Raw genomic sequence first — 15,019 nt, 5'->3', positions numbered from 1 at the left:
CTGAAACACATTGCATTTGGAATTCCTTTTGCTGATGGGGTTTCCAACATATTTTAGCATTAAAAAAAAAAGAACACTCACCATATATTTTTACCCTGAAAAGTCACCATAATGCTAGCAATAAAGCTAATTTGGAGCCAATTACTAAGTCAATTCAAGGGGAAAAAAAGACTTGGGTGGTATAAACTCTGGCTTCTCGAACTGATGGGAAACTCAGTTATTGACTCTTTTCTGTTTATACCATGAAGAAGTAGTTCCCTGAGTTTTTAGCAGCATTAGAGATGAATGTGTGTGTGTCTGTGTGCCTGTGTCTGTATGTGTGGAAAGAGAGAGGGAGAAGGAGGTATTGATGAGAGAGAGAGAGAGAAAGACACACACACACACACACACACACACACACACAGAGACACATACAGAGAGAATATGGCATTTAATTTAGTGATCAGTCAGTTCTCGGTTTCTCAGAAGATATGCCTTCTCTCACAACTGATGCAGAGTTCTTGAAGCCAAACTCAGCTGAAAATTCAGATATGCATCTATCATAACACTTGAAATCCAATCTCTGTTCCTTTTCTTTTTTCTTTGTAAAAAGTCATTACCAAACATATTGACTTTGAACCCCAGGGACTGAGAACCAGCAAAATTTGGAACAAGGATAATAGATAACAGGTTTTTGTGAGTTTGCTTCCCTCTCGGTAATAAAGAGAACGAAGAGAATGAGATTAAAGATGAGAAATAAAAAGTGAGCTGAAGCCCAAGACCAATGACCTCATCCTCGCACAAATTAGTCTGGCATACCCTCTTAAATGGAAAAATGTCTTGGAATTTTCAGAGACAACTAGATCTTCTTTTATGTAGGAAATAGTCATCATGTATGACAAAGAGCAGTTGTTTTGCGTGATGCTTTGTGCTAGAGAAATAACAACCTAAATCACAATAGGAGTTGATGTTAAATGATAGAGAATGATTTTTATTTGAGAAATGTGGACCAGTACCACTTAATTTGTTGCTGAAGAGGACTTGGTAGCTTTGGCTGCACTCCTCATCCTGATGGCTCCGATGTAGGGTCATTTTGGCATCCCCACGGGCAACCATCTCTTTACCCAGCACATCTCGTGCCCCGCTGATTATTCTTGGCCTAATAAAAGATAGAATTCATCAGTCACTTTCAAAAAGTATTAGTTTTCTGTTTCAGATAACACTAGGCTGTTCTTGTCCTCAAGGAAGTCAAGCAGAGGGGTGTAAGGTTGGCAAATATTCCAGAAACCACATGAAGGACTTCAAAGACAGGCCTCAGAAACTAGCCCAGCCTAGTCAGCCCCTAACATCTCCCTCTTAACCATCAACATCTCCTGATTTTGGCATGAAGGGATATTTTGACTACAAGTAAAATGTATTCTCCTCAAAGTCACCATGAACCTTTTTGGGGCAATTTAGCCGTTCACATAGGCTGGGAGAAATGTTTATGCAGTGGCATTTGAAGTGCAATCCAAAAGTTTCCTAATCAAATATTTTACTCCTAGGAGACACTCAAATTCAATCATTCAGAGATAAATGCTGAGAAAGCCATGTTTAAACATCATTCTTAGCTTGCCAGTAGAATATAATCCTTTTTAAAGGCTCATTGTAACACTGGGGAAAAATTTCCCCATCACCCATAAATACAACAGCTGCATATAAATCAGATAAACCAGTCTATCTAAAGGAATTGTATGGCATGACATTGGAAGAAAAAAGAGATAAGATTTAAAGTAGGTGGAAATGGTTTCCATGTTTTGATTTAAGCCTTGTTATTCTCTGTTGTTTCCATCCTGTATCTTCAAGTTCTCAAATCTTATGCAGGCTTTATCATTTTTATACCAAGTATAAAATATCTCTGCAATGATGTCAGAGATGACATTCACTATGCGAGAACTCATGCTTCCAAATATTTTTTAAATTTGAGTGTTTTGTTGTTGTTATTTTAACACGTTTTCCTATGACAAGGCCCAAGAGTTTTTTCCATCGCTTCTTATCATTTCCTGCTGTTCTAAATCAAGACATTGAAGAATGTCTTACTGGCCCAATGAAGATGGCACAGTCAGGTTTCACTGTGTTCTTCCAAATCCTCCAGCTTCTTGTGTTCTGTTTGATCATAACCTTTAACTTCTGTCCTTCCTAATTCTATTTTATGTAACTATTTCCAATAAAAAGGTAAAGTAAAATATCCTATTGCCAAAGCAATAGCAATTATAATGATATAATGTACTGAATTATTTCTAAAATTAGTAATTCTCAAGGTGGAAAGGAAGGAAGGAAGGAAGGAAGGAAGGAAGGAAGGAAGGAAGGAAGGAAGGAAGAGGAATGAACACTTATTAGAGGAACAACTATTTAGTGTATTTATTTGAAGTGTGGAAGTCTTTTTATTTTATTTATTTTATTTTATTTTATTTTATTTATTTTATTTTATTTGTGGAGGTCTTATTTTAGACAATAGGAAGCAAACCCTGTAATTATTTTTTTTAAAGATTTTATTTATTTATTCATTCATGATAGACACAGAGAGAGAGAGGCAGAGACACAGGACACAGGCAGAGGGAGAAGCAGGCTCCATGCAGGGAGCCCGATGTGGGACTCGATCCTGGGACTCCAGGATCACGCCCTGGGCTGAAGGCAGGTGCTAAACCACTGAGCCACTCAGGGATTCCCTCAAACCCTGCAATTAAAAAAAAATCACAGGGTACCTGGGTGGCTCAGTAGGTTGTGTCCAAGTCTTACTTCGGCTCAGGTTGTGACCTCAAGGTCGTGGGATCCAGCCTCACAGCAAGCCCCACCTGGGAGTTTGCATTCAGTGCCGAATCTGCTTGAAGATTCTCTCCCTTTGTCCCTCCCCCCACTCACCCTCTCTAAAATAAATAATTTTTTAAAAAATCACATATAAAGGGTGTGGTTTTTTTCTTTTAAAAATTAGCATGTTAATATAAAGCTAACTCTACAGAAAACAGAAAATGTGGAATTTAGTACATGTTTTCCTATGATATATCTTTCTATTACCCATATTTCTGGCAGGCTTTAATTCTCAGAGGAAATACGATTTTTAAAAAATTTTTACTGGAGTTTTAAGGTTGATTTAACCTCAATTAAGCTAAGTCATTATTAATTATCATAGAATCGAAAATTTTAATACATACTCTTCCTCGATTCTTTTTGTTTATAAATTCTGAGCTCGAGTACCTCAAATTTTTGGGAAAAAAATCTTAATGACCTGTCTAGATAAATAATTAATATTTAAAAATAAATAAAGGCTGTTTGCATGTGAGATATTGTTTTATAATAGATGTTTTAATCTCCATTAAGGAGTATAAAGAACTACCTGTGCCATTTCCTGCCTGAAGTGAGAGTAAGGTGCGATTATACTCAATGTAAATTAAGATGTCTTGAGAGCATGGAGCTTTAGGTAATATATTAAATTAAGGTTCTCAGATGTGCATTTAATTAAGATATTTAATTTGAAACGTCTGTGCTCTTCTGTAATTCCAATTGATTATTAAGAATAGATTTCTTTAGGATATTAAAAAGGTGAGTAGAGGAAGATATGGAGTAGAATGACCTCAAAAGTTTATTCAGGACGCGGCAATTGTCAAACCAATGTAGGATCTATCTCTGCCCTGCCTAGCATGTTCTTTGTGTGATCTGAGGCTGCTACTCAAACAACAGACCCATGTAGATATGGGCCAAATTGAAAATGCTTTCTTAATTGACTAGTGAATTTCTTCCCTCGGATTTTCTGGATCAGTTATTTATTACTTTTGCTTATAGCTGAAAAAAATCATTGGGAATATTGCTGGGACCATCTACGAGAAGACTTTTTATTGCCCTATTCAGTAAATACTCATTGAGAACCTATTATTTGACAAGGAGTCTATTAGATACACTAAGAGTTAGAGAAAATGATTTCATAGCATTTTGCCCCCCAAGTAGTTTAGTCTAATTAAGAAAACTCTCTCTCTCTCTCTCTCTCTCTCACACACACACACACACACACATAGACACATGCAGAGAGAAAGAGAGAGAGAAAGTACATTCATCAGATAATAACATTAGACATGCAAATGCCAAATAACTGTTGTAAAAATCAGGACCTCAGAAGAGGTGGAAAGAATTTACTGGGTTGTAATGGTCAAAGATGGCCTTTCAAATGAAGGAATTTTTGTCCTAGACTTTGGAAAGAAGGCCCAAGATAATAGTACAAGCAAATGTTTTGTGACCTTCTACTCTGTCTCTGGAATGCTTCTAAGTGCTGTCCAGGAACTGTGTCTTTTAATCCTGAAGATAACACTTTGAGATTGCATGGTTCATGTCCCCATTCTGTAGATGAGAAAACTGAATTACAGAGTGGTTCAGTCCCTTGGCTGCTGTCCCAAGCCAGGCAGCGTAGAGCCAGGATGAAACGTTCAGAAGTCAGGTTCCAGAGCCTTCCCTTTTGGTCACCTCACAGGGCTTGCATGGGCTCAGAGAAGCAGAAAGACCATGGAGAAGCATAAACACACGTGCTAGGAAGATTTCAGCGTTGGAATAAATGGTCCAGTACAAATCAGGTGTCAAGGAATTGATCAGAAGATATAAATATAGGCCAGGGCCGTGAAGACTTCAAAAGGTGCATTAAGGTGATGGGGTTTTGTCCTAAGGCGGTGGAGAGTCACTGAAGATTCTCCAGTTCGTTGCTGACAGGATGAAAGCAGTCCTTTCCAAGGCTTGTTCTGGCAGAGAGGGCGGGATGATTAGATCCTACATGGAATGCTAACACCCATAAATTATTTACTACTGGCACCCCCTTTAGCTTGGTATTCCTTTCTACTGTCTATGCGAAACCAGGATTTTACTTGTCTCTTCCCCATGCATGATTTTTCTCTTTATCTTTTGAGTGCCAGCCTTCGACCACACATCGGTCGTTTCTTCTTTGAAACAGAGAGGCAGTGTTGGCCTTTGGAAAATTGTGAAAACCTGGGTTTAATCCTGGATATCAGAAATTACTAATGTAGGAGTAAAGAGGGTGAAGAGGTTACCCCCCCCTTCTCTGCTTTAGTTTCCTTTTACAAAAGTCAAGAAAAAAGTAAAAGGAATGTCCTGATGATGAAATGCAAAGATGCAAGTGAGAGTCTGAGCCTGGTAAAACCCTGTAAAATAATAGCAGCCAGCCCCGGTTTGCTGCTTCATGTGCAGTGAGTGCTGTGCTGAGCACTGCCCAGGCTGAGAATGTTCTTCTCAAGCCTTCCCTGAAGCGCTTCCAGGTAAGTAGGGCGGGGAGGATGGGCAGCGCAAGTTACCTTCCTTAGCTTCACAGAGCGCGCAAAAGATAGAGCAGGGATTTGATTGCACTTTGGTCTGAATTTGAAGACTGCAATCCCTTCTGTTATAAACAGATGGCCTCTTAATTGCTGCTACTCCTGGTTATCAGGACACTCCCCCAAACAGCCTCCTCTTTCAGAGTGACTCCCTGCCTCTTCTTCACTGGACTCATAGCACAACTGCTCTGCCTTTCACTATTTTGAACAGTTTCCCCTTTAATATGTATTTCTCCTGACTCCAGATTATTCTTCCTAAACTGCTGTGTCCACCACTCAAAATCTTTGAATGGCTTCCTGCTTCCCATTACCTAGAGGAAAGTGCAAAAAACCCTTTCACGTGACGGTTAAGATCCTCAAATAGACCCAAATCTCACTCAGTAGCTCCTGTGGACATAAACTCCCTGTATACGGAGCAGGTTCTCTATTTCGCTGCTCCAGCACACCTTGACTTTCTAATTGGTGATTCTTAGCTTGTGCCATTCCTCCCACCAGGTATTTCCTCCATTCCTGGCCATTTCTATCAAATGCCTGAGCAACATAGATACTAAATGCATCAAATCCTTTCATGAAACTTATTAAGTCACTCTTGCTAGATGAGAAGATCTGGAAGGGCAGGGGGCTAAGTTTGTGTCGGTCACCATTAGTATAGTCCCAGTGACTGGCCTGATACGTAATCAGCGACATAGGTATAGACACACACACATATACATATATACATACACACACCACACACACATATGTAATAAATAATGAATGAACAACCAACTGCTCAGAGTTATGATAGCTAAATTAATTTACTTTAGGATTTATTATTTTTTACCCTCAGAAGGGCCCCATAAAAGTGTCTCAGTTTACAGATAAAGAAGCCGAGCATCAGAGAATTTAAGAACCTCATCCAAGGTCACTCAACTGTCTGCTAAGTGATCCCCAAGTCTATGTGATGCAGAAGCGACTTGTACTCTCTATAGCATGCCAGGCTACCACTTCCTGTGGTGGCTGGCAGCGTGCAGAAGGAAGGATTCTCCTATCTTAGTCTCAGCTCCTCATACTTAAATAACTATTACAGATTTGAGGTCCTTCCAGACAATCTCCTAGTTTAATACTTGATGATTCTGTACATCAGTCTATGAAATCCAGAGATGGTCTCTTAAAGCCAGGACCCTTATACAAGATTATAGACACAGCGCATGAACTTACATGCACGCACGCACACACACACACGCATACACACACATCCTTTTACCCCTGCATCCTCACTTACCTAATTTCATGCTTGAAAATGGAAAGCGAGTCTTCTTTTCCATTCTGTGTTATCACAGTGACCGTTTTAATTTGCCAACACTCAACAGGAAGCCCACAGGAACTATCACTCTGCAAGCACCACACTGATATCTCAGAGACGCATAACTCTCTTTACTGATTTAAGTTTCTTTTCACCTCTTACACGCTCCAGGGCTACAAAGATAGACCAGTTTGCATGAAGTAGGGGAATGGGTTGAAATCTCTGGAGACTAAGGTATGAAGGTCTTCTCTTCCTGGTGACAAGCTTAGGACTCAGCCTTGCCAGGAGCAGGAGGATCTAGGAGAGTCCCTGCTAGGAAAAAAAAAAAAAAAGGCATATTAGCCCTGCTATTGATCTTAGGCCATGGGGTATAGATTTGGAGATACAAGTAGCCTTTAATCTAATAACAGAAAACAAATAACTTTGAAATTATGGAGACTGTACAAAATGGTGCAAGAAGCAGTTCAATCAAATAGACCCAACATGTAACATCTAAGTACAGAGAGCATCAGAGAACATCACCACGGGCAGGTGGGTCAACTTAGACCCCAAGAGCCGACCGGCCAAAAGGCAGAGGCCACTGAGAATTTGCCAAGAGATGCTGATTTTTTGTACAACAAAAATCCATTAAGGACACGGGGAAAGAGAAAGAGAGGAAGGAGGAGGGCAGCTCACTGGCAGGCACAAACATAATTACAGCTATTACATTTTTTTCCTAAAGTAGTTACTTGTGGTGCCTCCAAACTAATGTGTTTTTATGTTGCAGCCTGTTGTGATTGGGGCAGGCTGCTTGACATTTGCAAGGTTCCATTGCTATTAAAAAGAATGATGTTATCAAGAGGAAAGCGAGGCGACAAAGCAAAATTAATTAACGCCACCATCTAACAAAGCAAAATAAATTAAACGATGGTTGACTTGCATTGTGTACTTCTAAACGGTTACTGAGGGAAAACCAAAGCTTTTTAACTCCCTCTGCTCCGAGCAGAGCACTGTGGCAGAGTGGGCTCCAGTGCAATCAAGACTCTGTATGCTCCATGTTTGCACACAGGCAGGCAAAGGGGCAAGCCATTTATATCCGTCAATAATAAAACTGTTGCTTTTACCTTCTACGTAGAGGGCAGCAGATGAAACATGGTAGGGAATGTTTTCCTTAAACCGGTATTGCCTTCAAGCACACTTAAAAGAAATATTATTAGTTTTGCCACACATCGAACATAAATGAGGGCAATGCAGCCAATAAATTTTAAACCAATTGGAGTCCTTTATGTTTTCGGATTCCTTGGGTTCTGGGATCACAATGCTCTATCACTTTGCACATGCCAGTGGACCACTAACAGCCAGAACAAGTTGCCCAAAGCTACCACAAAACAATAGTGGCTTCTGAGAAAAATCTTTGATGGCAAGGAAATGAATACGGTCGTAAGTCAGTCATGAATGGAAATTTATAGAGTGTGACCATAACTGTGCTACGTATGTAGAAGGACATGAGACATTTAAATATAAACCACTGCCCATGGGGCTTATAATCTGGTGGGAATGGTGAGATACGCCAGGAGCAACAAACAGAAAAGTTAGTCATATATATATAAATACATGTCCAAAGCGAGACAGTTATATCGATGCACTTAGAGAGATACAAATAGTTATACTGCTAGATCTAATAAAGCATTCACATTTTTGAAACAAACTCAGTTTTGCATTTCTAACATATTTTACATTTTTAAAGAGCACTTTATGTGATAGTATTTGATCACCACAATATGGCTGACCACAGGAATGATAGAATTAAGAATTGGGATGACCATTAGTATTGCCGTTTTATGGAAGATTGGTCAGAGGCATAGTTGAGGTCAAGCTACCTATATAGAATCATAAAAATAACAGTTGGCTATAATACTGCACAAATTGCTGATTTGTTATGAAATTTAAGTACCAGTGAGAAGGAGTTTGCCCTGAGTTGAGAATGTCAGGGTATTTTGCAGAGAAGAGAGATGCTCCGAGAAGGAGACACAAGGTGCTCTAGCCAATGGACACAAGCAAATGTAAGATCTTTCCTCGCCTTGGCGTTCTATACTGGGGATCCTTCCTTAGAGAAACTGTACTGATCAGAGATTACCAACTGCTGCCTACAATAGACAAGGTTTTTAAACATTCCCACAGATATAACAGGTGCTTATTGTTTTTTTTATCAGTAATCAAATAGCTTTGATTACTTAATAGGTACATATAAAATTCACAAAGACCAAATTTCCAAGTAAAAATGTACCTGTAAATATTTGCACATTAGTAAGAATAAGCTTTTCGTAAAGTCCATACAAATAACTGCAAACTACAGATCACCGATGTCCCCATTCCTCAGGAAATGTCAGTGCCAGCCCCTCATTATCCATTGTACTTATTGCCAAAATAACACTACCTTTTAGGGGAACTTATTTTCAAAGGCTATCATGCAAGGAAACAAGCTGTAGAGTTTCTATTGCCCCACTGGGAAATTTCTAGAGTTTATTTATAAAGTAGACTTCTTATGCTTATTGCAATAACAGAAAAATAGACACATAATACCTCCAAGTATGCAGGTTTTTACCTCTCACCAGTAAATCAACTGTGGTCCAAAGAGAGTAAACAGATATAAGGAGATACGAGTATCAATAGATTATCATCCCTAAATGGCACTCAGGAAGCTCAACACCTCTGACAGTGTATTTTAGGAGTTAAAATTTCAGAATAGGCCATGTTTCCCAGAAACTTGTTTTCTCCAGCCAAGATATGTATGTAGTTTCCATCTTAAATTATCTTCATGTATCTATATGTGTGTACATAAAATATAAAACACAAATAATGTCTGTATTTCTGTATTTCTTTAAATTGATTTGTCTTTGGGTCTCATCTCTCCTTCTGGGAGAGCGAGTTTGTGCTAAAAATGCATAATGAAGCTGATTGACTCATTAAAAATGTGGTTTAAGGAGATACGATGAATCTGAATACAATGGTTTTTGTCAAGCCAGTCTCTCTATGTGGTATGGGGGTTAAAGTGAGAAGACAAATGTGACCTAGTTTTGACATTTTTAGCTCCTATTTTTAGTTCCCAGAATGCCTTGGTTGTATTACCTATAAACTGGAAATAGGGGCGCCTGGGTGGCACAGTTGGTTAGGGGTCTGACTCTTGGTTTTGGCTCAGATCAGGGTCTCAGTGTCATGAGATCAAGCCCCACATCAGGCTCCCTGCTCAATGTGGAGCCTGGTTAAATTTCTCTCTTTCTTTCTGCCCCTCCCACCTGTGCTCTCTGTTTCTAAAACAAATAAATAAATCTTTAAATAAAAATAAAATGAAATGGAGATAAATACTCTAAAGAATTCCTTAGTAGTTTGTACAATGGAATTTTTATTAAGCATCACAGGCAAGTGTAAAATACTGACAAAGCATTTGCCACTCTGATGCCGGTTTTGTGTCTGATATTCTCATACCATCAAATGGAGGACAGTACATATTCGTCTGTATTTCATATTTATTTCTATTTCTTGAGTTTGAGATATTATGTGATATCACAATGATTATGTAATTTCATAATTACATTTTGATTAGCCAAAGATTATGATCCACTGCTCTTATTTGAATGTAGAAGAAGTACTGTAAAGAGGCCAGTTGTGCTTGTGCTTAGCCCTGCTTTATCCCCAAACAAGTAGCTCAACATTCTCTTGTACATGAACTCATTCACATATACATGTACTGATACTTTCCTACAGTGCATTGTATAATTATATTCATTCACTCATTCACTCACTCATGAATTCATTTAACAAGTTTTAATTGAGTGCCTATTACGAACTGTGACTTGCATGGTGTATTAGTGTCCTAGGGCTGCTAAAACAAATTACCACCAACGTGGCGCCTTAAGACAACAGAAATTCATTCTGTCACAGTTGTGGAGGCTGGAAATCCAAAATCAGGATGTCAGCAGGGCCATGCTCCCTCTAAGACTCTAGGTAGAAGCCTTCCCAGCCTTTTTCTTTTTTTTTTTCTAATTTTTATTTATTTATGATAGTCACACACACAGAGAGAGAGAGAGAGAGAGAGGCAGAGACACAGGCAGAGGGAGAAGCAGGCTCCATGCACCGGGACCCTGATGTGGGATTAGATCCCGGGTCTCCAGGATCGCGCCCTGGGCCAAAGACAGGCGCTAAACCGCTGCGCCACCCAGGGATCCCCCTTTTTCTTAGCTTCTGGTGGTGGCCGCAAATCCTTGGTGTGCTAGGTTTGTAGTTGCATTTCTCCAGTATCTGCGTCTGTTGGTACATGGCATTATCAATTGTGTGACTTTATGTGGCATTCTGCTCTTACAGAGACACCAGTCATATTGGATTAGGGCCCATCCTAATCAAGTATAACTTCACTTACTTAATTACATTTACGAAAACCAGATCTGTTTTCCAGATAAGGTAACACTCAGAGATACTGGGGTTAAGACTTCAGCCTATTTTTAGGGAGGAGATATAATTCAACCCACTGTAGAGGAGTATAAGATTGAGCTCTATATAGAACTAGTCTGTTTCCTTAGTTAATGAAATATGAGATATACAGATATACAAATATACAAAAAGATAGTTTAAAATAACTATACATAAGTAATATCAATTATAAGAAGTGCAACAAATGACAGCACATGTAAAAATGATTTTTAAAAATGATAAATAACAGCATTTAGTACTCATAGTACTCATAGCAAGGAAGAATAATCTACGATTGTAGGATAGTTGGTCTAAGTCTGGCATCATATCAGGCAAGAGTAATCTATTATTGTAGGATCTGTCTAAAGTCCAGGATGTCTGGGTACAGAAAGATGAACTAGTTGATTACTCCAGGCTACCTCCCTCCTGCTGTCCTGTCCCCCAACCCCTACATGGCACAGCCGGGGGGTGGGGTGGGAGTTGCTGTTGGGTGGGTGTCCCACCACCGGCCCACAGTGCTCAGTTGTAATTTTATTAAGCTGTAATATCTATTTTTGTTTTTTTGTGTGTGTGTGTGCACGCGTGTGTATGTGTGTAAATATATAAATAGCAAGTTTCATTAAAAATAAAGTATTTTAGCTCAAGTATTCATTGCTTTTTAAAGTAAAGTAGAACCAAGAATTTTACTATCACTAGGAAATAAAGATGCACAAGGCAGTAGTACAGTTTTAGAGGGTGGAGCTTTTGTAGAATTTATGCTAACGAGGAAACAGTGCTAATGGTAGAAATATATTAAGATTGAAATATTTCGGATGCCCTGTACTTACCCACTCTTCAAGGGTTGCTGATATTTGGAGACATCAGGAAAGAGACACATATTCTTGAAGATATTCTAAGTTCTGATTCGTGAGGATGAGGAAGTTTGATCCACAAGTGAAGCTTCTAAAGCTCTGAAGATGACGCCAGGGGTATTGTCCTGTAAGAATGAGTTACGCTCTCCACGTGGGGTCTGTGATTTGAAGAGAGGTACAGAATCCGTTACAGCCAATTTGTATAGCCACGGGAGCCATTAAAAATGTTAAGGACCATATAAATTGAGAACATTTGTCCCAAGTTTGGGACTAGCAGCAGAGCAAACTCCTATTCAAAAGGACATTTGTGCTATCTCTGTCCTACTTTTCAAAGTAAGCATCAGTGCTGTGTTCTTGAAACCTAGATTGCTCAGGTGTGCTAGCACAATACTGCAAGTTTTCAATGATTCCCGCATACGTGCTAGCTTTGTTCCTTATGAGTTACAGGTAAGACTGCTAACTGCAAATGAATCTATTTCTAAATGTACTCTATTGACTAGTTGAGAGTTAAATATGTTCACTCCTGGTTTCCTGCATCTCCCTTCCTGGAAAAATGCAAATTCGGCTTGCTGTAAGTCACTGTTACACTGCTGCTCACTGTTAGCTCACTGTTTCCAGGGAAAAGCACAGGATATAATATAGGATAATGTATATTTGAGGACCGTAGAGCATTATACGCATTTCCATTAGCATCATCTTGGCCCTGTGCTTTCACATTAGTTTATTCTTCCATCGTCAGTAAAAATTAGACGAGGCCAGTATTACTCTTTCCTTAAAATTCTTCAATAATATTTTTAAAAGATTTTATTAAAAAAAATAATAAAATAAAAGATTTTATTTATTTATTATTTATTTATTTATTTATTTATTTATTTATTTATTTATTTATTCATAAGAGACACAGAGACACAGGCAGAGAGAGAAGCAGGCTCCACGCAGGGAGCCCGATGTGGGACTCGATCCTGGGTCTCCAAGATCACATCCTGGGCTGAAGGCAGCGCTAAACCACTGAGCCACCCGGGTTGCCCTCAATAATTTAATATTAGCAATTCATCAATGCTTCTACTGAGAGCTTTCTTTCTACCTACACCCAAAGATATTTTGAAAACTCTCCAGGCTTGAAAATGCAGATAACAAATGTGTCATTTATGGTTGCCTCACTTAATTCAGCCCTACCTTATACTTCAATTTTTAGTTTGCTTTTTAAAAAAATTTTATTCTAAAAAATTTTTTTTACCCTTTGGGGAACTAATTATTATCAAAGCCTGGTTTTTTCTGTATAAACTATTTTCTAATCAGGGCATCTTTTGAATATGAAGAATGCTTATTCTCTATGAAAACTTCACTTAACAGGAAAATAAGGTTTCAAGCTTGGCTGAGACAAGTTTTCAAAGGCTTTTTTTGTTAATTGATTGATTTTGATAAGTCAGTTTGATTTATGGCTTAGGCCTATGTATTTTGGAAGAGGATTCCTCCCCCTTTCAAAATACATGTGCACAGCTACCCTGTAGTGAGTTAGTGAAAGGTGTCCACTTATACACAGCAGAAAGGGGATGTAATGAATCAGAAAGGGATGTGTTTTATGCAGTAAGCACTTTCCACACTCTTTCCTGCACTGCTACATTTATGCTGAAATGGTCCATTTATTTTAATCCTAAATAGGGTCCCTAGACAAGAGCTGAGAATGGAAGTGAAGTAAAAGGAAAAAGAAAAGGATTTCTATTTCAGAACAAACTTAATTCAGAACAAGGGGGAAAAAACACAACCCTATTTAGCCCTTGGTAAAATTGAATTTTTATGGTACCTACTCTTTCCCACTATAGGAATTTGCTTTCAAAGCTTCTCCCCTACCCTCCAATCTTGATGGACTTGCAACGAAATAAATCATTGCCATTCTCTCATCACATGGAGGTTTCCATCACAGCTCTGTATCTTGGAAGAATGGAGGAAGGTCAAGTTAAAACCATGTATGAGGTGCAGACCTTCAATTTGGGGTTCTAAAAAGTGGGTGTCGGGATCCCTGGGTGGCGCAGCGGTTTAGCGCCTGCCTTTGGCCCAGGGCGCGATCCTGGAGACCCGGGATCGAATCCCACGTCGGGCTCCTGGTGCATGGAGCCTGCTTCTCCCTCTGCCTGTGTCTCTGCCTCTCTCTCTCTCTCTCTCTCTCTCTGTGACTATCATAAATAAATAAATAATTAAAAAAAAATAAAAATAAAAAGTGGGTGTCAGCAGCTCCTACAAAATGATCTTGTATTCACCCCAGTAGGGTCCATATGCGAGCCAAGAGGATGACCTTCCAACAGCCCCTAAAACAGCCCAAATCACAGTCAGAAGAGGGAGACAGTTGAGACAGACATTGATTAGCATTCTAAGCTACCAGCCCTCTCTGTACTCTCCAGGAAAGTTAAAAACAAATAAAACAAACAACCTCACCCAATGAAGACAGATGGAGACAGAACATAGAACAGATTCAGGACCTGGTTGTGCCTAATTGTCATGAGATGGACATACTTGTAGCAAAGTTATAATAAGTTGCCTACAGCTACTCAGTGGTTAACTACTAAAATGTATTTGTTAGAGTTAATTTGGAAGTAAAGTAACTAATTCACTTAGCTCTATGGCTGCATTTGTGCATGAAGTGGACTTCTGTCATTTTGGTCTTCCCAGCACATTAACTCATCCCAATCTTGAAAGAATCTTCATTGTGAGACTATTTGTGGAAGAAGTCATGCTTTCCTATGTAGATGAAAAATGGGGCCAAATGCTCCATCTCCTCATACTGAGAGTTAAGCTGCAGGCATGTGACCTAGAATAGAACACTTAGATGTTTCCAGAAAGAACGTTGAAACTAGAATTAGTGATATTAAGATGAAGTGAGAGTTAGAATCCAATAATAGTATCAGCATATAGCAGTAAAAGTGGCAGTACAGTTTTGAGTGGTGGTCGCTGTAATGTCCAGAAATAGTGGTTAAAAAAAAAAAAGTGCCAAGAGTAACATCCTGACCAGATTGTTTCTTTAGTATAACACTTTTGTTTCTACCACTAAGCGTTTTTTGTTGCCTGCTAGTTTTATGGGCCTTTCAATGATCTATATGAGCTACTACGTAATGTCC

General features: G+C 39.0%; 1 long non-coding RNA gene across 4 annotated transcripts in view; it reads right to left on the bottom strand.

Annotated features, from left to right (window-relative positions):
* Positions 1-973: 973 nt before the first annotated feature.
* Positions 974-15,019, bottom strand: part of LOC112658505 (uncharacterized) — a 47,564-nt gene continuing 33,518 nt past the window's right edge. For all 4 annotated transcript variants that reach the window (XR_007408459.1, XR_007408461.1, XR_007408462.1 and 1 more), the window contains 3 exons: positions 11,883-12,064; positions 6,589-6,921; positions 974-1,138 (listed from right to left, as the gene is read on the bottom strand). This is a non-coding gene — a long non-coding RNA (uncharacterized LOC112658505). The remainder of the gene's footprint in view (positions 1,139-6,588; positions 6,922-11,882; positions 12,065-15,019) is intronic.

This window comes from Canis lupus, chromosome 35, assembly GCF_003254725.2.
Source record: "Canis lupus dingo isolate Sandy chromosome 35, ASM325472v2, whole genome shotgun sequence".
Taxonomy (NCBI): Eukaryota; Metazoa; Chordata; class Mammalia; order Carnivora; family Canidae; genus Canis; species Canis lupus.
This window is presented reverse-complemented; position numbering and strand designations above follow the sequence as displayed.